We start from the raw sequence: 22,377 nt of genomic DNA, 5'->3' as shown, positions 1-22,377 counted from the left end.
TCTACTTGTCAGCCATAAATGTTCATTCCTGAAAAATGTATTAAGGCATAAACAGAAGGAGAAAGTGTCAATGTCATTTGACTGACCTGAAAAAAATGCATAATTTGTGGGTCATGTGTTTAAGTTTAGCAAGTTTGTATATTCATAGGTATCTTATTCCCTAAATCTCACAGAATGTCCTTAATCCTTCTTTCTTTGCTTTCCTTTAAAAAAAAATACCACATTTCATTGTGCAGCTTACATTTGTGCTTGATATTTGAAGGAGTGAAGATTCATGAGAGGGCTTAGGGACTTCAACTCTTCCTCTACAATTACTTCCCTCTTTACCCTAGGCAAGGGTGTATGGGGTGTTAAGGGAAGATTAGCACCTCTGGTGTGAAGGCTTCCTGAGCCCTTTTCAGGGTTGCTCATTCATCTTTGTGTCCACTTCCACCCAACACTCACCTATGGTTCCAAGAAGCTACAGAGTACACAGCAGCCAGACCCTGGTACACTGTCTCAGCAGATCGGCTAAACCAGTTTGGGGGTAACTCACAGGCCTCAAACTCAGTGGTGAGTTAAGCAGGGTGTCTACCCCAAGAATAGAAAGACTTTTCCTGGCAAAATGGGTGGATAAGAACAATTTGTTCCAAAGGCCATGAAAGTAACTCAAGAGCAGCTAGGTGGTGTATTGGATAAAGCACTGGCCCTTGATTCAGGAGAACCTGAGTTCAAATCTGGCCTCAGACACTTGACACTCATTAGCTGTATGACCCTGGGTAAGTCACTTAATCCTCATTGCCCCGCTCCCAAAAAAAAGTCAAAAAAGAAAAAAAAAAGTAAGCAACTCAAGTACTATAGAGTGCTTAGAGCTTGGTCAGATATCAGATTCCAAGGTTATTCACTGCTTCTCAGGCCATTGCCAGTCATCCTGAATTCTGTCTTGACACTGGACTTCAATGACTCAAGAAAAGAGAGGGAGGCTTATGACTTTGTGCAACTCTGTCTCACTTAAATCCAATTCATGTGCAAGTCAAGACATAACCCATAATGGTATTTGTCCTATTCCAAAAGGAAAGACAAACAACATCATTTGATTTCTTGGAACTTTAGTTTTTCTATTTTAAAATGAGATACAAGGAACTTGATAGTCTCATTGTAATTTCATTGGTCATATACAAATTATTATTGGTCATATACAAATTATACTGAGTTCGTTTTTGAGACATGCAATTTTAGAAAGGGACATTGACAAACTAGTTCAGTCTGGGTTGAATAAGAAGGATGATGAAGGAACTGAAAAACTATATTTTGACAGTAATGGTTGAAGCAACTGGGGATATTTGGCCTGGAGAAGATAAGATAAGGAAAGATTTAGGGAGTGTATAAATAGCTCTCTCCAAATATTTGAAGTATTGTCATGTGGAAAAAAGATTAAACTAATTCCTTTTGGTACCAGAGGGGAAAACCAGAACCAGAATATAGAACATTTAAGGTTTTGTTTTGTTTTGTTTAACTGTACATTTCATCATAGTAGTGGAACTCCTGGTACGGAATCTTCCTTCTTTCTTCCAATTATTATGATCAAAGACTCAATTGTAACTCATACTTTTCGAGAGCTATCTGGAGGCATTGAGAGTTTAAGTGCCTTGCCCACAGTTTCACAGCCAGTAAGTGCCTATCAGAAACAGGATGTAAGCAGGTTTTCTTGATTCCAAGAACTGCTCTCTATTTTCTATACTCTACTGCCACTCTAATGAAAATTCTAGTGAAGCTAAATTTGACTCAGTTCAAGAAAGAAATTTCTAATAGAAATATCTCCAAATAGAAAGGACAGCTTTGGGAAAGAGAGCTTAAGTAGTTTGGATAAAAAACTTGTCTTGATGCTATATTTAAGATTTCAAGCATCATGTTGGGAGTTGAGTACTATGATGTCCCAGTTCCTTTTCAATTCTATAGCTCTAAATCATCTCCATATCCCTATTTATCTTATTCACATTTAGTCCTTTCCCTATCCCAATTAGTCCTTCTACTATGTCTTCATTTTTCTCATTAGTAAAATAAGTAGGTTGGGATTGATGACTTCTAATTTCTCTTTCCATCCTAAATCTATGGTTCTATGATGCCCAATGCAATTTTCTACTTTTCTTCAAGATATTGGGCTCAGGTTCATTATCTTCCTCTACTTCCCCAGTGATCATCTTCAAAAACATCAAAATTCATGTCAATGAATTTATCTTCATATTTACTTATGTTCCCCAGTGCTTATGACCTTCCTCTCTATTCTACTTTAACAGCCCAACAAACTTGACACAATAAATGTTGTCATAACTCACATTCCTCCTATGACAAAAAAGCATTTTGTTCTTTCACATTTCCCACTGTATTATTCATCCCTTAACTATTCTTCAGCCTCATAGCAACTCTCCCACTCCTAAATTCTCCTTTCTAATCCCACTTCTAACCTGACTATTCTCTTTACCTTGACTTGACACTAGATTTACCTTGACCTTCTGCTGTTCCTGCCCTTATCACTCTCATTCCTAACATACTTCTACCACTGTTTTCATTTTACTCCCATTCCTGAACTTCCAAATGCTACTGGAGGGAATGATAAACTTTTACTGACTGGGTTTCTTGCAGATTTGCATTATCTGGAATGATCTGGACCTTTGTTGGTGTGTAGTCGTCTTTTTAAATCACCATTTATTTATAGCTTTCAAATTCTCATTATCAGTCATGCCAAACTTTTCCTTTTCTCCTCAATTACACAGCTTATCTGCTTTCCCTCTCCCTTCAGTCATTCACTTATTCAATCAATAGACATTTATTTACAATATCTACATATTAGACATTGTGCTAATCTCTGGGGACCCAATAGGTGGCAAAAGACAATAACTACCCTCAATGAGTTTACTATATAGTGAGGAAGACAATATGCAAAGGAATATAAACAAAATTAGCTATATTCGGGATAAATAGGAAATCATTATTAGAAGGAACCAGAATTAAGAGGGGTTCCAGAAAGCTACCTGTAGAAGGTAGGATTTTAGTCACCCCTTAAAGAAAGCCAGGGAGATCAATAGTGTGAATAGAGAATGAAAAACATCGAAAGCATAAGGGACAGCCAGAGAGAATGCCCAAAGCTAAAAGATGAAGTGTCTTGTGCATGGAACAGTCAGGAGACCAGTCACTGGATTGAAGAATACAAGTTGGGTAAATTTTAAAAGACTGGAAAAGTAGGAGGGGGATAGGTTATGAAAAGCTTTCAATGCCAGGTAGAGCATTTTGTACTTGCTCCTGGAGGCAAAAGAAGGCACTGGCTTTTACTGAGGAGATGAGACAGTCATTCTTTCATTTTTGGAAAATAACTTTAGTGGATGAATGGAGGATGGATTAGTGGGAAGAGACCTGAGGAATGCAAATCCACTATAAACCTATTGCAAAAAATCAAGTCATGAGATGTTGAAGGTCTGTACTAGAGTGGAGGGAGTTTAAGGAGGTGTGTTCAAAAGGTATTGCAAAGGTAACACTGCAATTGCTTGAATATAGGGGGAATGAGAGATAATGAGGAATATAAGGTGACTCCAAAGTTGTGAGCTTGAGGGATCAGGGAAATAGTGTTGCCCTCTAAATTATTAAGGAAAGTAGGTTGGGGGTATAAGATACTGAGTTTTGCTTTGGACATAATGAGTTTAAGATGTCTACTGAATATACAGTTTGAAATGTCTTAGAGGCAGTGGGATATACAAGATTAGATTTCAGCAGAGAGATTAGGCTATGAAAGGTAGATTTGAGAATCATCAGCATAGAGATGGTAATAATATACAGGGGAGCAAATGAGTTCACCAAGTGAAGTAGTATAATGGGAGAAAAAAGATCCAGGAAAAAATCCTGAGGCACACCTAAGTGTAGAAGGCATGCTCTGGAGGAGAATCCAGCAAATGAAATGGGAAAGGAAAGATCAGATACCTAAGATGAAACCAGGAGAAACTGGTTTCTGGAAAACCTGGAGAGAAGACAATACCAGAAGAAAAAGTGATTAACAATTTTAAAGGCTACAGAGAGGTCAAGGAGATGATTGTGAAAAGGCTGTTGGATTTGGAAACTGAGAAATCATTATTAACTGTGGAGAGAGTAGTTTCTGAGTAATAATAAAGTTGGAAGAAGAGAGTGAGAAGAGAAAAGAAGAGGCACCTATTTTATAAATTGCAAGAAATTTAGCTACAAGGGGCAGAAGAGATAGAGGAAAATAGTGGGGATGGGAGGCTCTCATGAGGAATTATTTTTCAGTACAGAAGCGATGTAGACATATATTTTCTGCAGTAGGGAATTAAACAGTAGAGAGAAGGAGGGATTGAAAATCAGTAGAAGAGTAGAAATGACATAGAGAACAATATATTGGAGGAAACAGGTTGGAATGGGATCACTTGAACAAGTAGAAGTGTTAACTTTGGTAAGGTTACTTCACCATGTGAGGCAGGAGTGAAGAAAGAAAAAGTTATAGAAGAAAACAGAGTGATGACGTGAGGAAGAAGGAAGAGGAGGAAGTTCATCATGAATGGCCTTCAGCTGAGAGAGTGAGGAGTGGGGTATAGAGCCATGGGAGGTTTGAGGAGGGATGATGAAAAGGTTTGGAAGAGACAATGCAGAGAGTGGTATAGTGAGTTGATAAAAGAGGTATAATAGAATTGTTTAGCAGTAGTGAAGGCCCAGTTGTGGTCATGTCACATAAATTTATAGTGGACCTAGTCAGAATGTTTGCATGATTTTCTCCACCTTCCTTCAGCAGCATGATGTAGGAGTGAAAGAACAGGTAGAATTGAATTGGTTCACCAAGAAGTCAAGATGGGGAGAAGAGGAAAGAGAATAGCTAGCACAAAGGAGATGGCCTGGGAGAAATTAAGGGGTCAAGGAAGTGAAGGTCATGATGAAGATGAATTGTAGGGTTCTGTAAGGGAGGGGAGAGGGAGAGGCCTAAAGTCAATACATTATGGTTGGATATAGAGATTTCAGAATTCTTGTACTTGCAGGTGGTACATTTTTGGGTAATAGAAGGATCATGAGTATGGCGGTCTTTGTATGTGGCTAAGGAGGGGTGGAAGAGTAGCTCATAGGTAGTGTACAGTAGATTGAGCAATTAAATGGTTTAGATATTTGATGTAGAAATAATATGTATGTTGAAGTTCCCTAGTAAAGGGCAAGAGTTTGGAAGGAGAGAAAATAAGTGAATAAGCTGATAGCACTGGACAGGATGACGAGGGACACATACATATACACATACAAACACATATCATCTATCTTTATGTATGTATACATATTCGTGTAGATATGTGTGTATGTGGATATATACATACACATGTATATGCATATATGTAAGCTAATAAATGTGTGTGCATATGTATATTGTACATTTGAGGTGTATCATGTGTGTATATATGCCTATATTATGAGTATATGCATGTATATTATATGTGTACACATGTATGTATCTATGTATATATAATAGAAATAAAGATATACACAGAGACCAGAAATTCATGTTATAGATATACATATATATGTGTATGTATATATATATATATATATATTCACATCTCTCTCTCTATAAATGTGATTATATATACATATATATACAATATACATATGCATGTGTGTTGACAGGAATTTGATACATAAGCATGGATGAATATATATATATATACATATATACATCTATAACTATATCTATTTTATTTATACTGGTGTTTATTTCTATAAGTGCATAGCATATCTGAACTACATATACAGGGTGGGCCAAAAGCCATGAAGTCATGAAGGAGTTTTAAATATTTAATAATTCATGTTTTTTTTTGTTTTTAATATATAATGCTGTAGGATGATATTCAGTGGGTGTGTATATATGCACACACATGTGTATATGCACATGTATGCATTTATAGGTATGTGCATATATATTAAAGAAAAATAATTTTCAAAAAGTTATTAAAACCTCAGACCCCTTCATGACTTTTGGTCCATCCTATATATTATGTATACACACATGGATGTATTGGTACCTTTTGTTTTTACAATGACATTTTAGCCTCTGACCTCTGAATTATTTTTGACAAAGAAAAATAATTTGTTAGCTTGCCTGACAATATATACATAACAGTCTACGCTACTATTATTCAACTTTTTGCTGTAAGACATAAGGCAATTTTTTTTCAGAAATTCATTTTTAATTTCTCAGAATTTATTTTCCACTTATCTGTCTTTTTACTTACATTGTTATAATCATTGTGGATTTGGTTCCCTTTGTTTTGATTATTTTGTTATTATAAATCTTCCCTTTCCATGAATTTCCCATGTACAATATTTCTTACTAATACTATTATATTAATATATCCTAGAGTTTTCAGATTTTACCCAATCAATGGGCTTGCCTTTGTTTTTAATTCTTTGTTACAAAGGATACTATTATGATAGGTAGTGTTCTGTTCATTTTCTTTTCCCTCATGGCTTGACCTTTTTGATATTGTGCCACTCTCCAACTTCCCTGCTCAATCTTTTCTGAGCTATAAACCCCTTCCTGTTCCCAATGGAGAGTTAATACCAAGATGAATGACTTCATCTTGTAGAAGCTAATATATTGAAATGTCCACCCTGCTCCCCTCCCCCAAGAGTTCACGATAGTATTCTTGTCTCATTTTTCCTACCTCTGTGGGTTTGCTTCACACTGGTATCAAATACCCTTTGTGCTCAATGCAACAAGCTGTCATTCCAACTTCTGAGACCTGCCCTTCAATGTTCCATTTTCTCCCACTACCCTAAACATAATTCTGCCTTTTATCTTTAGTACTGACCAGTCATTGACTCCTCTTTGTCCTATCTTCAACTTTCCTTCCAAAAATTGGTTTATTATTTATTATTCTACATTGATGATATTGATTTATTAATGAATAGATGAAATTATGTTCCTGAAATAAATTTATTTTTCATACCTTCCCTCTTCGTGACTTTTTTATACTTTTTACACCATTGATACTCTTTTCACATTCTCATTATAACTTAATGTGCAAGTATTTTTAAAAATAAAAGCAAACAATAGAGATATCCTCTTATATTAATTTATTCCTTGACTACTCCTGTTAACCATTGGGTGTTATTCTAGCAGAAATATGGAAATATTAGCTCTGTAGTAGAGTTGTTGTTTTTTAAAGTTATGATGATCCTATTTGTGCTGTCACTTATGCTCAGATCCATTCATCTATTGCTCACATCACTGCCCATCTCACTCTGCTGCTGAGATTCCACAGCTGTCTCTTTCTATATTTGAGGTCCATACTGCTTCCTACTCCTCTGTCTACTGATACTGGGGCTCATTATACCTCCCACTGTGCCAATGAAACCCTGTGCCCACCTGTGATTGTTCATGAGAAATGCCTTTATGCCAGAGCTAAGAATTGCCCAATAATCCTAGAGCCATAGTGTTGTTTCAGATTTTGCCATTACCCCTATGCTCCTCTGACTGACCAAGATGTCAAAGATCAGTTTTTAATCACTTATTCTTAGGAGAATAGACACAAAGCAGAAAGCACAGCCAGAGATTTGTCTAAGCCAATGTATGTGCTTTAGCTACCATGTATGTTGTACAGAGTGTGAGGGTGTTCCCAGAACCTTTGCCAGGGCACATTTCCAGGAACTATCACCTGTCCCACACTTGAAGTCCCAGAGAGAGAAAGATACCAACAATTCATAATTCTGTAGTGAAAACAAGCTCTTTTCTGTTAAACTGATATGATGTCCTTTGTCCTCAGCAAATCAAACAGGGTATGTTTGGCAAATTTCTTCCTGTCCTCAATGCTGAAAAGCTCTCATGGATCTTAGAAAATCACATTTGACTTTCACATATTTCTCTAATACCTTGAATAATAAAAATCCAGAGTCCATGTTGCACACTTTCCAGTGGCCTCCCAAATGCCAAAAACACATCTCAAGTATTCCATTCAGCATAGTTCCTAGAGAATCACAAAGTTATAGTCTTTGTAGGGAGTACAGGATCAGCTGGTAGAGCCGGAAATCATTATCACCCCTAAATATAAAAGTGATGGAAATTCAAGAAATGACAGTATACACTATTAACTTCAGTGTATAGTTCTTGTTTTTTTTTGTTTTGTTTTTTTTTGTTTTTTTTTTTTTAGTGAGGCAATTGGGGTTAAGTGACTTGCCCAGAGTCACACAGCTAGTAAGTGTTAAGTGTCTGAGGCTGGACTTGAACTCAGGTACTCCTGACTCCAGGGCCGGTGCTCTATCCACTGCGCCACCTAGCTGCCCCTCAGTGTATAGTTCTTAAAGATTCAAAGAACATTCAAGTCTGTTTGAGTTGCCCAATTACTATCAGCTATTTATATTCTAATCTTATAGATCAGTGAGGTCAACTTCTTTTTATGTAGATAAAATCACCATCAGGTTCAATTAGGAGAACAAAGCATTTAAACCAAGGTCTCTGATTAACAAGGACTCTCCTGGTTCCTTTACATTTTCCTTCCCCAACATAAATTCCAAGAATATTCTAATTTAATCCTGCCAACTAATGTCAAATATTCTAGGCCAGGCCTAATCTGGCATAATGGTTTAGGCAGAGAACTAGAGGATAATCAAACACTTGTAGACCATTTAACAGTTAATAAATAAAAGTTTATTTAGCCAAAGCTTAGAAAAGATATTCACTAAAGATAGACCACTTGGTCAATTGGATACATTTTCTATGCTTCTGCAAAGCCCATTTTGTCATGCTGGTGAGAATCATGTTTTAATTCTAAATGAGTAGCTCCTAACATTATCTGCTGGTTTTTAAACTTTACAATAAGAAGAAAAAAAATACATCAATATTTCAAATAGAATTTTTGTGACTAACAGTCCCATTTAAGATGTCGATACCTACCTAAGACAAAACTAGCTTAATCTGAATGAGTTAGATGATGCTCCTATATTGTTCTATCCTGCCTGCTACTATACTTGTGGCAAATATGTAACCACTGAGTTTATAGAAGGTGAATTTATATCCCATTTTTATTCAATAATAATGAGCACTCATTTTATATACCTGTGCAATGGTTCACAGACTATCAAATATAAAAAAGTAGGAGAGAAAATTGTGGGGTTTTTTTTGATGATTTCACAATTATCCTCACCAAAAAATGAGAAATATATGATTTTTTTTAAATGATACTAATCAGGGGCACCTGGGCAGCACAGTGGATAAAGCATTGGCCCTGAATTCAGGAAGAGCTGAGTTCAAATCTGGCCTCAGACACTTGACACTTTCTAGCTGTGTGAGTGTGGGCAAGTCACTTAACCCTCATTGACCTGCCCCCCCCAAATATATATGTGTGTGTGTGTGTGTTGTGTGTATGTATATATATATATATATATGTGCATGTGTATATCTATATATAGATATACCTATATCTATACCTATACCTATATCTGTATCTGTATCTGTATCTATATCTATATCTATATCTATATCTATATCTATATCTTTATCTATATCTTTATCTATATCTATATCAGGGCTTTACACTCCTTTTGGTCAAAGGTATCCTCAACTTGAAGTCATACAAGTATATGTTGCTGTACAGTGAAGACATTCTTTACAAATAATTTCTGTTGTCCTAAGGTGGGGGGAAGGGGTGGATGAAGTTGAGAAATTACCAAAATCTGAAGATGAAAAACTGAAAGTCCTTGAAAATCATCACTTAACAAAAAACTCTGGAAATCATAATTATTTTAAAAATATATATTTAAAAAATACTCATAAATGATTTTGGAAAAAAAGATGGGTAGGAGAGGAATGAGATAAGGGAAAGACTAATAAAAAGGAGGTCACATAAAAGAATGATGTGATCAGAAGCAAAATAGATTTTAGAGGAGGGACAGGATAAAAGGAAAGAGAAAGATAAGTAGAAGAAAATAGGATGGAGGGAAATACACAGTCAATAATCAAGTGAGAATGTGAATAGGATGAACTCACTCAAAAAATAGAAGTGAATAACAAAATATATTAGAGATAAAAATCCAACAATATGTTGTTTGTAAGAGACATGCTTGAGACTGAGAGGCACACATAACATTTTTTAAAAGAATGGAATATGGGGCAGGTAGGTGGTACAGTGGATAGAGAGCACTGGCCCTGGATTTAGGAGGACCTGAATTCAAATCCGGCCTCAGACACTTGACACTTACTAGCTGTGTGACCCTGGGCAAGTCACTTAACCCTCATTGCCCCACAAAATAAATGGAATATAAGCTATTACGCTTCAGCTGAAGTTTAAAAAAAGTAGGGTAGCAATCATGATCTCAGGAAAAACAAAAGCAAAAAAAAAAAAGACCTAATTAAAAGAATTATCAGGGAAACTGCATCTTGCTAAAAGGCACTATAGGGGCAGCTCAATGGCTCAGTGGATAGAGCACTGGCCCTGGATTCAAGAGGACCTGAGTTCAAATCCCACCTCAGACACTTGACACTTACTAGATGTGTGACCCTGGGCAAGTCACTTAACCCCAATTGCCTCACTAAAAAAAAAAAAAAAAAAAGGACAATAGACAATGAAGTAATACCAATATTGAACATGTATATAACAAAAGGCATAACATCAAAATTCCAAAAGGAAAAGTTTAATTACAGGAGTAAATAGGCAGTAAAACTATATTAATGGGCAACTTCAACTTTCCCTCCTCAGAACTAGATATATTTAACCATAAAATAAGAAGTCAAGTAGATGAATAGAATCTTAGAACAGTTATACATGATAGTCCTCCTGAGAAAAATGAATGGTAATAGAAAAGAATATACTATTATCTCAAGTGTACATGGTACCTTGAAAAAAATTAACCATAAAAACAAAACAAAAATCACAACCAAATGCAGAAAATCAAAAATATTAAAGAAATCCTTTCTCAGACCATAATGCAACAAAAATCAATTTAATAAATGGCCATAGAAGCATAGACTAAAATTTAATTGGTAACTAAGTAATCTAATCCTAAAGAATGAGAAGTTCAAAGAAACAACTTATAGAAACAATTAATAATTTCATTAAAGAGAATGACAACAATGAGACCACATTTCAAAATTTGTGGGATTCATCTAAAGTAGTACTTAGGGAAATTGTACATTTCTAAATGTATGCATCAATAAAAGAGAGAAAGAGCAGATCCATAATTTGGCCATGCAACTAAAAAAAATAAAAATCCTCAATTAAACACCAAAATGGAAATACTGAACATCAAGAGATCAATAAAATTCAAAGTAAAAAAAAATTAATCAATAAATAAAACTAGTATCTAGTTAAAGGATAAAAACAATAAATAAACAATTAATTTGATTTTACAAAGTAAAGCATACTAACTAGCATAAAAACTGCAAAGGGTAGATGAAATTAAAGCAGTCAGGACTAATTTTGCCCAATGATATAGCAGTAGAACTAAAAATCTAAGTGAAATGAATGAATATTTATAAAAATAAAGTGTCCAGATTAACAGAAGAAGAAAGAGAATACTTTAAACACCCTGTCTTAGGAAAAAATATTGAACAAGCCATTAATGAAGTCCCTAAGAAAAACTTTCATGAGAAGGTGGATTATAAGTGAATTCCACCAAATATTTAAAGAATAGTTTATCCCAATACTATATAAACTATTTGAAAAAATGGGTAAAGATGGAGTGCTACCAAATTCCTTTTATGACACAAATATGCCAAGGAGAGTAGAAACAGATAAAGAAAACTATAAAATAATACTAGCAAGGTTATTACAGCAATACATCACACAGTACCTATATTATGATCCAGTGAGATTTATAACAGACATGAATGGCTGTTTCTTTTTAAGTGAGGCAATTGGGGTTAAGTGACTTGCCTAAGGTCACACAGCTAGTAAGTGTTAAGTCTTTGAGGCTGGATTTGAACTCCTGACTCCAGGGCCAGTGCTCTATCCACTTCGCCACCTAGCTGCCCCATGAATGGCTGTTTTAATATTAAAAAAATTATCGGCATAATTGGCCATAAAAATAAGAAAAACAACAAAAAACATATGATTATCTCAATAGATGTAAAGAAAAAAGCTTTTTACAACATACAATACCCATTCCTACTAAAAAAACATTAGAAAACATAGGAATTAAAGGAGCCTTTCTAAAAATTATATCTAAAAAAAAGGCATAAAGTTGAAGCCTTCCCAGTAAGATCAGAAGTAAAACAAGGATGTCCATTATCAATGTTAATATTCAACATTGTGCTATAAATTATAGCTATTGCAATGAAACAAAAAATAAAAATAGACAATAAGGAAATGAAATGATTACTTTTTGCAGATTATACCATGGTATACTTAGAGAACTCTATAAAATCAACTTTAAAATAGTTAAAACAATTACAAACTTCAACAAATTTGAAGGATACAAAATAAAACCACAGAAATCATCAGTATTTCTCTACTACCAACAAGACTCAGAAGGAAGAAATAGAAAGAGAAATTCCATTTAAAATGAATACGATGTAAAATTCTTGGAATTCTCCTGCTAAGAAAAGCCTAGGGATTAGATGAATATCATTACAAAACACTTTTGACACAGATAAAGACAAATTCAAACAATTAGAAAAATATTAATTGTTCATGGATAGGTCAAGCTATATAATAAAAAACAACAATTCTACCTAAGTTAAATTACTTATTCAGTACTAATAAAAGTACCAAAGACTTATTTTGCAGAACTAGAAAAAAGTAGTAACAAAATTCACTTGGAAGAACAAAAGGTCAGGCATACGAAAAGGAATCAATGGAGGGGGAAAAAAATTGAAGGAAGGAATCCTAGCAGCTTGAGATTTCAAACTATATTACAAAGCTGTAATCATGGATAGAATGTGGTATTGACTAAGAAATAGAGTAGTGGATCAATGGATTAGATAAGGTACACAATATGCCATAGTAATTTAATGTTTTATAAATCCAAAGATCTAAGCATTTGGGGTAAGAATCTACCACCTAACAAAAGTTGCTGTGAAAATTGGAACGCAGTTTGGCAGAAAGTAGGCATAGACCGGGGCAGCTAGGTGGCGCAGTGGATGAAGCACCAACCCTGGATTCAGGAGGACCTGAGTTCAAATCTGGCCTCAGACACTTAACACTTACTAGCTGTGTGACCGTGGGCAAGTCACTTGACCCCAATTGCCCTGCAAAAAAAAAAAGAAAAAAGAAAGTAGGCATAGACCAACATTTCACACCATATGCCAAGATGAGGTAAAAATGGATAAATGATTTAAATATATAGCATAATGTCTTAAGCAAATTAAGGGAGAAAATAACATACCTGTCAAATCTTTGGATAAGGGAGGAGTTTATGTCCAAAGAAGTGATGGTGAGAATCATAGGAAGCAAAATACGTAATTGCGATTAGATGAAATTGCAAATCTTTTGAGAAATAAAATGAATGCAGACAAAATCAGAAGGAAAATAGAAAACTGGGAAATTTAAGGCATCCTTTCTAAAATATATAGGAAACTGAGACATTTTTATAAAAATACTACTCTTGTCTACGCAATTGATAAATGGTAAAATTTTTGGAAGAAATCAAAGCTATTAGCAGTCACCTGAAAAAAACAAAACCCACCAACATTCCAAATCACTACTAATTACAGAAATGCAAATTAAAACAACTCTGAATACCACCTCACATCTCTCAGATTGGCTAGCATAACAGAAAGGGAAAGTGACAAATCAGGATGTGGCAAAACTGGGATACTAGTGCATGGTTGCTGGAATTGTAAATTAGATAAACCATTCTAGAGAACAATTTGGAATTATTCTCAAAGGGCTTTAAAACTGTGCAGACCTTTTGACCTTACAGTAAGACTACATAGTCTATATCCCTATGAGATCAAAGAACAAAGATAGGAACAGATTTATGCAAAAGTATAGCAATTCTTTTCATGGTGGGAAAGATATGGAAATTGAGGGAATGAACATCATGTGGGGAATGGCCTAACATGATATGATATAATGATTGTGATGGAATTCTATTGTGCTATAAGAAATAAAAAGCAGAATGGTTTCAGAACATATTGGGAATACTGATATGAATTCATGCAAAGTGAAGTGTGCTGAACCCAGAGAATATTGTACACACCAAAAGCATTTTGTAAGGATGATCAGATGTGAAAGATTAGCCACTCTGATCAAGACAATAATCCAAGACAATTCCAAATGACCTATAATGAAAAATGTTTTCAACCTCAAGAAAGAACTGATGAACTCTGAATGCAGATTTAAGCATATTTTTTTTTCTTTTTGCTTTCTTCATTTTTGTTGTTTTCTTTTGCAACAAAGCTAATACGGAAAGTATATTTTGTATCAACTCACATGTATAATTGAAATAAAGTTGCCTTCTCAAATGGGAGTGGCAAAGAGAGACAGGTGGGAAGGAGAGAATTTGAAATTCAATTATTAAAAATGATTTTTTAAAAATTTTACATGTATTTAGGAAACATTTAAAAAACTAATTTTTAAAAAGACTTATCAACAAGTACTATAAAGGAGATCAGGATTATAAATATGATATTCCAAAAGGCAAAGCAGATGTAATCATAATCAAGAATAACCTAACCAACAAAACAGATAATAATACTATCAGTGAAAATGAATATTCAATGAAATAGAAACCTTAGTGTGAATATTTACACTCTGGAAATCTTAAAATGCTACAATCATTTATTGTTTTGTTGATTGTCTAGACTTAAGAAAATCATAAAGAAATATTAATAGTGCATATTAAATTTATAAGACTGTTTTGCTTCATTTTTTCTCCAATAATTGGTTGTTAAACACTTACCAGCATAGGTTTGACTTTAGAGAAATCATTTTTACAATGTAGTGGAGCATGGACTGAAGTGAAGTAAGACTTGTTTGTAGAGATTAACCAGCAGCTTATTGCAGTGGTGTGCATAAGGATTGGAGTGAGAGAACGACTTAAAGAAGATAAACCAAAAAAGCAGGGGCGGGGGGTGGGGGTGGGGTGGGGTTGTTAATAGTCTAGGCAAGAAGTTTTGTAATAACCGGAACATCAAAAACCATGCGATATGAGGTATTATGAAACAATAGCTACTCTTGTCAGAATGTGCTCTAATTTGAAAAGTAAGAAGCCCTTGCACTCTTAGTTATAGTTTAGAAAGGATAATAAATTATAAGTGACTGAAAAATCTTTAATCTTAACACTTAGAGTATAAGTAGTATCAGCTTCTAAACATATCAAAAAATTTTAATGGAAAATTATGTAACTTCCACAGTGTATTATGTTGTCTTGTGTGTTTAATTTCCCCACACTGCCTTCCTGGAATTCTCTGAACATTTTACTGGGTATGAATCCAGATATTTTACTTGCCTCATTCCTCAACCACTGAAAATGCCTTTTTAGATGAAACCATTCATTGTTAAATGTTTTTTTTTTAATCACTTAGTTCTTTTTTTTTTTTTTTTTTTTTTTTTAGTGAGGCAATTGGGGTTAAGTGACTTGCCTAGGGTCACACAGCCAGTAAGTGTTAAGTGTCTGAGGCCGGATTTGAACTCAGGTACTCCTGAATCCAGGGTCGGTGCTCTATCCACTGCGCCACCTAGCTGCCCCTTAATCACTTAGTTCTACCACAGTAAAAGCAAAAGTAAACACATAGTATAAAATTCAGCAAAGACAATCTTCTTCCACAGAGAAAATCCCCTCTCCCCAAATTTTCCCTTGCTCAGTAATTCCAATAGTTGATTTCTGGTAAGTTTACCATGTCAAAATAACTCAGAGTTAGAGAACCCTCTAATCAAATGTGAGTTAGAATTTGCCACAAGCACTGAAAAAATTTGTTACTTTCCAAGTGAATTTTTGGGTGGTCTTAGAACTAGTAACACAAATCTAGTTCTAGGTCTTCATGCTCTGGGGCACATAAATATTATTGATTTTACTATTTAGAAGAACAAAAGGTCCTCTTTTTTGGCTGTTCTGATGTTTTAGGAAAGGAGACATTAGTACCAGAACTGTATGGACAATACTTTTTAACAATTATATTCTGTAATGTTTATACGTATGTATGTATGTATGTATGTATGTATGTATGTATGTATGTGTGTATGTATGTATGTGTGTATGTGTGTATGTGTGTATGCATATATAAGTATATACACATTTTGCATATACTTGCATAGTATACATGAATGTACATTGCATATATTTATCCATATATGTATAATGTATGTATACATGTATGTATACACCTGTGTATACATACATAAAGGAGGCAGCTAGGTGATTCAGAGAAGTACTGGGTCTGGAGTCAGGATGACCTGAGTTAAAATCCAGCCTCAAACTTTCACTAACTGTGTGACTCTGAGCAAGTCATGTAACCTGTTTGCCTTAATCCACTCAGGAAAGAAAAAGCAAACCACTTCACTATCTTTGCCAAGAATTTCCCATGGTCCATGAGGTCACAAAGGGTCAGGTACAACTGAATGACTAAACAGGAACAATACATACATAAACACATATACAAAAATATTATAGAAATGAAGCAATCAGGAATTTTCCTAGAATATGATACCCATTATACTCTAGATACTGTGTTTGAGATAAGGATACTAAAATGAAACTGCCCCTCTTATCAAGGATCTAATACTCTGCAAGCAAGGGCTAACATTGCCCCTTTTAAAAATCTACATTTTTCTTATTTTAGTGATTAGGATTTTTTTTCATAAATATATTTTCTCTGAAAAATGGTTCACATCATTTCATCAGTTGTTTCTTGGACTGGATCTTGATCATTTAAATTTGTCTCAATTTCCCTCAGGTTTTTCTTCTCTCTCTCTCTCTCTCTCTCTCTCTCTCTCTTTCTTGCTTTTTTTTTTGCGGGGCAGTGAGGGTTAAGTGACTTGCCCAGAGTCACAGTGTCAATTGTCAGGTCAGATTTGAACTCAGGTCCTCCTGAATCCAGGGCTAGTGCTTTATTCACTGCACCACCTAGCTACCCCCAGGTTTTCCTTTTTTTAAAATATTTTTTTTAATTTATTTATAAAATATTTCCTATTACATATAATAAAATTTGACATTTTTCTAAAAATATATTTATTTTTAATTCTCTTCTCACCATGGCACTCTACTATACCTTGAGAAGAAAGCAATATGATATCAATTATACATGTAACATCATGATAAACATATTTTCATGTTAGCCATGTTGAAAAACACATACACGATGGGAATTTTCAAAAGTATGTTTTGGGGGCAGCTAGATAGCACAATGGATAAAGTACCAGCCCTGGATTCAGGAGGACCTGAGTTCAAATCCGACCTCAGACACTTGACACTTTTTTACAAGCTGTGTGACCCTGGGCAAGTCACTTAACTCTCATTGCCCCACCAAAAAAAAGTTTGTTTTAATCTGCATTCAGGCGGTCCAGTAATTCTTAAATTATCTCTCCTTGAATTATTTTATTTTATTCTCATCTTATTGCTAGAAGTAATTTCTAGCCATTTCCCAAACAACAGAGAAGAGGAGGCAATGAATATCCTTACCCTTTTCCTAGGAAAAATATTTTATTTGTTACATATAATGCTATTTCTTCATTCAAGTGCAAGCTTTTTTATTTAATTAGAATGAGACATTAAGTTCTATGATGACAGGTACTGTTTCTTTAATCTTTTTTTAGTCCCAGTACTTCCACATTTATTCATATACATCATAAGTACTTAATGTTGAATTGAAAATTCCTATGATTTTTAGTATAGTTAACATAAAATAATACTATATTTCGCTAAAGCTTTTTCTCTCCTAATCATTCTTATCACGATTTAAAAAATTATTTTTGGTATCCATATACATAATTATGCTAAAAATATTCTTAATTTTAGGCCATTTCAGAATGTTTCGATGAATTAAATCTAATATTTCCTATCTGATATTTCATGGATTACATTAATTTACACTTTGCTCTTTATTGTGAATATTTCTGAACAATTTTATTTTTCTGTATGTTTTGCTGAAATATACATTCTATTATTTTTCTCCATTGGGATTTTCTGAGAGGCTTCTAATTCTTAAATTGCTTCATTGAATTCTTTTTCTTAACTCCTGTAGATCATCCAAACCCCATTCTTCACTACTTACCATTCAATTACTAATTCCCATATTCTTCAAATTGTGCAACCCAGATTGCTCCTTAACTCCATCTAGCCTTTCCACTGTGCACTCTGAAATGAATGTTCCAAAGGCAACAAACTTCCCTTTATCCTAAATCAGTTCCTCTCCAATTTCTCCTAGTTACTACTTACTGATATCTGGCTTCCTCCTGAAAACATAGCCTCCCTGGATATTCTTTACAATATGACTGCACCATCACTCATTCTCCTTCACTCGTTGGTCACTAAACAGAAGTTCAAATACTCCCTACTACCCATCATTACCTCCAGGATCCCCTATTTTCTCTACCACTCACTAACATCTTCTCTTTTGAGATTTATGCTATTCTTACATACTGTCCAATCAGAATTCCAGTAACTTTTGTATAGACACCTCCAGGTCATTTGACCTGGCTTAATTTTTTTTCTTTTTGTCTACAACTCCTGTACTCATGTTAGAGGACTTGAACATGTATATTGATTCTCCCTCAAATACCCTAACTTCCCAGTTCCTCAACCTACTCATCTCAGTCAGCTATTCCTCCATCCCACTTTGGCCACACATAAAGTCAGTTATAGCCTTGATCTTGCCACAAATATGCCACATCCATATTCAAAAATTCTGAAATAATCTTATCTGATCATAACCTATTGGCATTTCATCTCTCATCACTCCTTCCTTCTCTTATGTAACCCTACTCTTCATTCATACCATGACCTCCATCATTTGACTACTCCATTCTCTCCTAGGCCATCTAATTTGCATTAACCATTCCTTTATTCCCATATTAAATCCCCCAGCCCCTTAAAGTATCCCTGATTATGTTCTGCTAAATCTTGGCTTTAGATTATCCCCATCATTTATTACTACAATGCTACACACATTTTGCTGAATGAAGGTGGATGAAAATGCCACCCTCTGACTGGGCCCATATAACCTTCACTGGGCCCTCACTGCTGCTAGACAATCCTATTATATCTCCATTATATGGTAAATAATTATTAAAGTAGATATCTTGTGGAACCCAATGATCTCCCCTTCTTTCTTAGTCCTCTTCCACCACTTGAAGGTCTAGTTAGTTCATGTGGATCAAACCCAACCCAACTTTACAAAGAATCTTGAGTGGAGACAGATTCTTTTGTCTAGATAGTTGAAGGACTGATGAGATTAAACCATACCTAGGGAGAAAACTTTTTGGTGAGGGGTCCATATTCCTTCTCTGATGTGAAGAGTTGAGCAGCCTGAGCCACATATCCTCAGACTTTATTTTAATGTAACTCACCTCCAAACATGTCAACCAATTAGGTTTTATTGTTGTTAACCAATTAGATTTGATTGCTATGTGATGGATGTCCTACACAAGGAAGGGTATGTGAAATGTGACCCCACAGCAATGAGGGGTCTTTGTTCTGAGAGAGATGGCCATAGACTTCCTTTTATTAATAACCCACCAGCCTATTAATAAAATGATAAAATCACCCAGGAAATGTCTTTCATTTTTAATCATCACAATTATCAACTTGCTATCACACTTTTCACAGCTGTGCTTTAAAACATTTTCATCATTTCTCCTCAAATCTCCTATGGATTCACTTCCATCCCCTCTCTCAGTCTAGAATTTTGAATTATATTTTAAAGAATAATGAGGTCATTCATAAAAACTCCTTCTTCTCTCTTCTCACCTCTTCTCACAGTAGTACCTTCTGCCATACTCTCCATCCCTCTCTAATATGAAGTAATATTACTCCTTGCCAAGACAAACCCCTCCACTTGTTCAATTGTTCCCATTCTATCCTATCCCCTCCAATAGATTGTCATTTATGTCATCCCCATTATGCCAGTTCTTTTCAATCTCTTCCTCTCTATTGGCTTATTGCCTACAAACATTACTGTGTCCCTCCTATTTTGAAGAAAAAGAAAAACTCACATGATTCTTCAATCCATGATCACTATTGTCCTATATATCTTGTACTCTTTATTCTGAAACTCCTTGAAAGGCCATCTATAATAGGTGCCTCTACTTTCTTCTAACTTTCTTTTAAACTCCCTACAATATGGATTATGTCCTTATCATTCCACTGAAACTTCTCTCTCCTGGGTAAGGGCCAAAGCATAGACCAGAAGAGCAGTGATCACGCCTTTCCTCGGACCATACCAGCTTGAAAACACAAAAAACTTTCAAATTCCCAGAACTATTTGTGTGCTATATGGGAGGATGAAGCATGTAACTCCTAAAAACTTTATCATTATTAGGGCAGCTAGGAGTAGTCTACATAGAGGAAATCAATTTGAGTAGATTATGTTGGAATTATATTAATAAATAGAGGGATGAGAAAGAGAAATACCCTGTGAGAAGGGATAAGGGAGAAAGGAGATGAATGAGGAAGAAATTATCTGACATAAAAGAGGTAGAAAAGAATGAACAATTACAGAGAAGTGGAAAAAGGGGAGAGGGTAACACCTGAACTCTCATTTGAACAAGTTGAAATACAGGTATATATGTGTGTATATGCATATATATAATATACATACATATACAGATGCATAATATACACACACACATACACACACATGGTTGCATATAGAAATCTATCTTGACCAATAGGGAAATATGAAGGGAAAGGAATAAGAGAAAGCTTGCAGCAGTGATAAGAGAGGAGAAAAAATAAGGGAGGGGGTGGTGAGAAGCAAAACAGACTTTTGAGAAGGGATGAGGTCAAAAGAGAAAGACAGAAAAGGATAAACAGAAGAAAATAGAATAGACAGAAATGAACAATTAGTAATCATAACTGATTGTTAATAGAAAGTACTCATTCATAAAAGTAAGCAGATATTGTAATGGATTAGAAATCAGACAATTAGAAACCAGATTAGAAACCAACAATATATTGTTTACAAGATATATATGCGAACAAGAGAGATACACACAAAGTCTCTGGAACAGAATTTATTATTCTTCAGCTGAAGTTAAAAAAAGTGGGAGTACCAATCATTTTTTTCAGACATAGCAAAAATAAAAATAGAACTAATTTAAAAAGATGATAAAGGAAACTATATCTTGCTAAAAATTACCATAGACAATGAAGTCATATCAATACTAGATATATATGTATGAAATGGCATAGCCTCTGCATTCTTACAGAGAATGTAAAATGGACTGCAGAAGGAAACAGACAGCAAAACTATGCTAGTTTGGAACCTCTATGTTCTCTTCTCAGAGCTAGAAAAATATAATCATAAATTAGAAAGACATTAAGGAGATGCATAGAATTTTAGAAAAGGTAAATATGACAGGCATCTGGAGAAAATTGAATGGGAAAAGCAAGAAACATGCCTTTTTTAAAAATCTTCAAATAGTACCTTCAGAAAATTGCATATGAATTATGTCATAAATACCTAACAAATATAGAAAAGCAAAAATATTAAATGTACTATTTTCACACAATAATGCAATAAAATATATTCAATAAAGAACCTTGGAACCATACATTAATATTAATTGGAAACTAAACAATAGCATCCTAAAAAATATATCAAAGAATGTCATAAAAACAATAAATAATGTCATTAAATAGAATTACAAAAATGAGGCAACATAACAAAAACTGTGGGATGTAGTCAAAGTAGTATTTAAGGTACACTTTCTAACCTCTAAATGTTTACATCAATAAAAGATAAAAATAGTGGATCAGTGAATTGAGCATATAACAACAGCAACAACAAAACTAGAACAAACAAGTTTAAAGTCTCCAATTAAACACAAAAAATTAAAATCCTGAAAGTAAAAAAAGAGATTAATAAAATTGAAAGTAACAAAATCAATTGAGCTACTAAATTAAACTGGGAGCTGTTTTTATGAAAAAAAATGAATATATAAATTACTGGTTCATTTTTTTTAAAAAGAGAAGAAAATAAATTACTAATATAAAAATGTCAAATATGAATGTACCTCCAATGAAGATGAAAATAAAGCAGTTATTAGGAGGTATTTTGTCAAATTATGTATTGTGGTAAAAATTATTTGTGGTAAAGATTACTATCAGAAGTTTTAGCTGAATCATTTGAGAGATTGCACATGCTTTTGAAGATTGCAAACAGCTTTTGAAGGACCTCCCCTTTTGGGAGGAGAACATGAGGAACTTCCGGGATGCGAACTTAAAAGTAAGGGCAGGAACAAAAGTTTGTGCTCTCTGGCTGTTAAA

This window comes from Dromiciops gliroides, chromosome 4 (assembly GCF_019393635.1).
Source record: "Dromiciops gliroides isolate mDroGli1 chromosome 4, mDroGli1.pri, whole genome shotgun sequence".
NCBI classification, from domain to species: domain Eukaryota; kingdom Metazoa; phylum Chordata; class Mammalia; order Microbiotheria; family Microbiotheriidae; genus Dromiciops; species Dromiciops gliroides.
Note: the sequence above shows the minus strand (reverse complement) of the source record.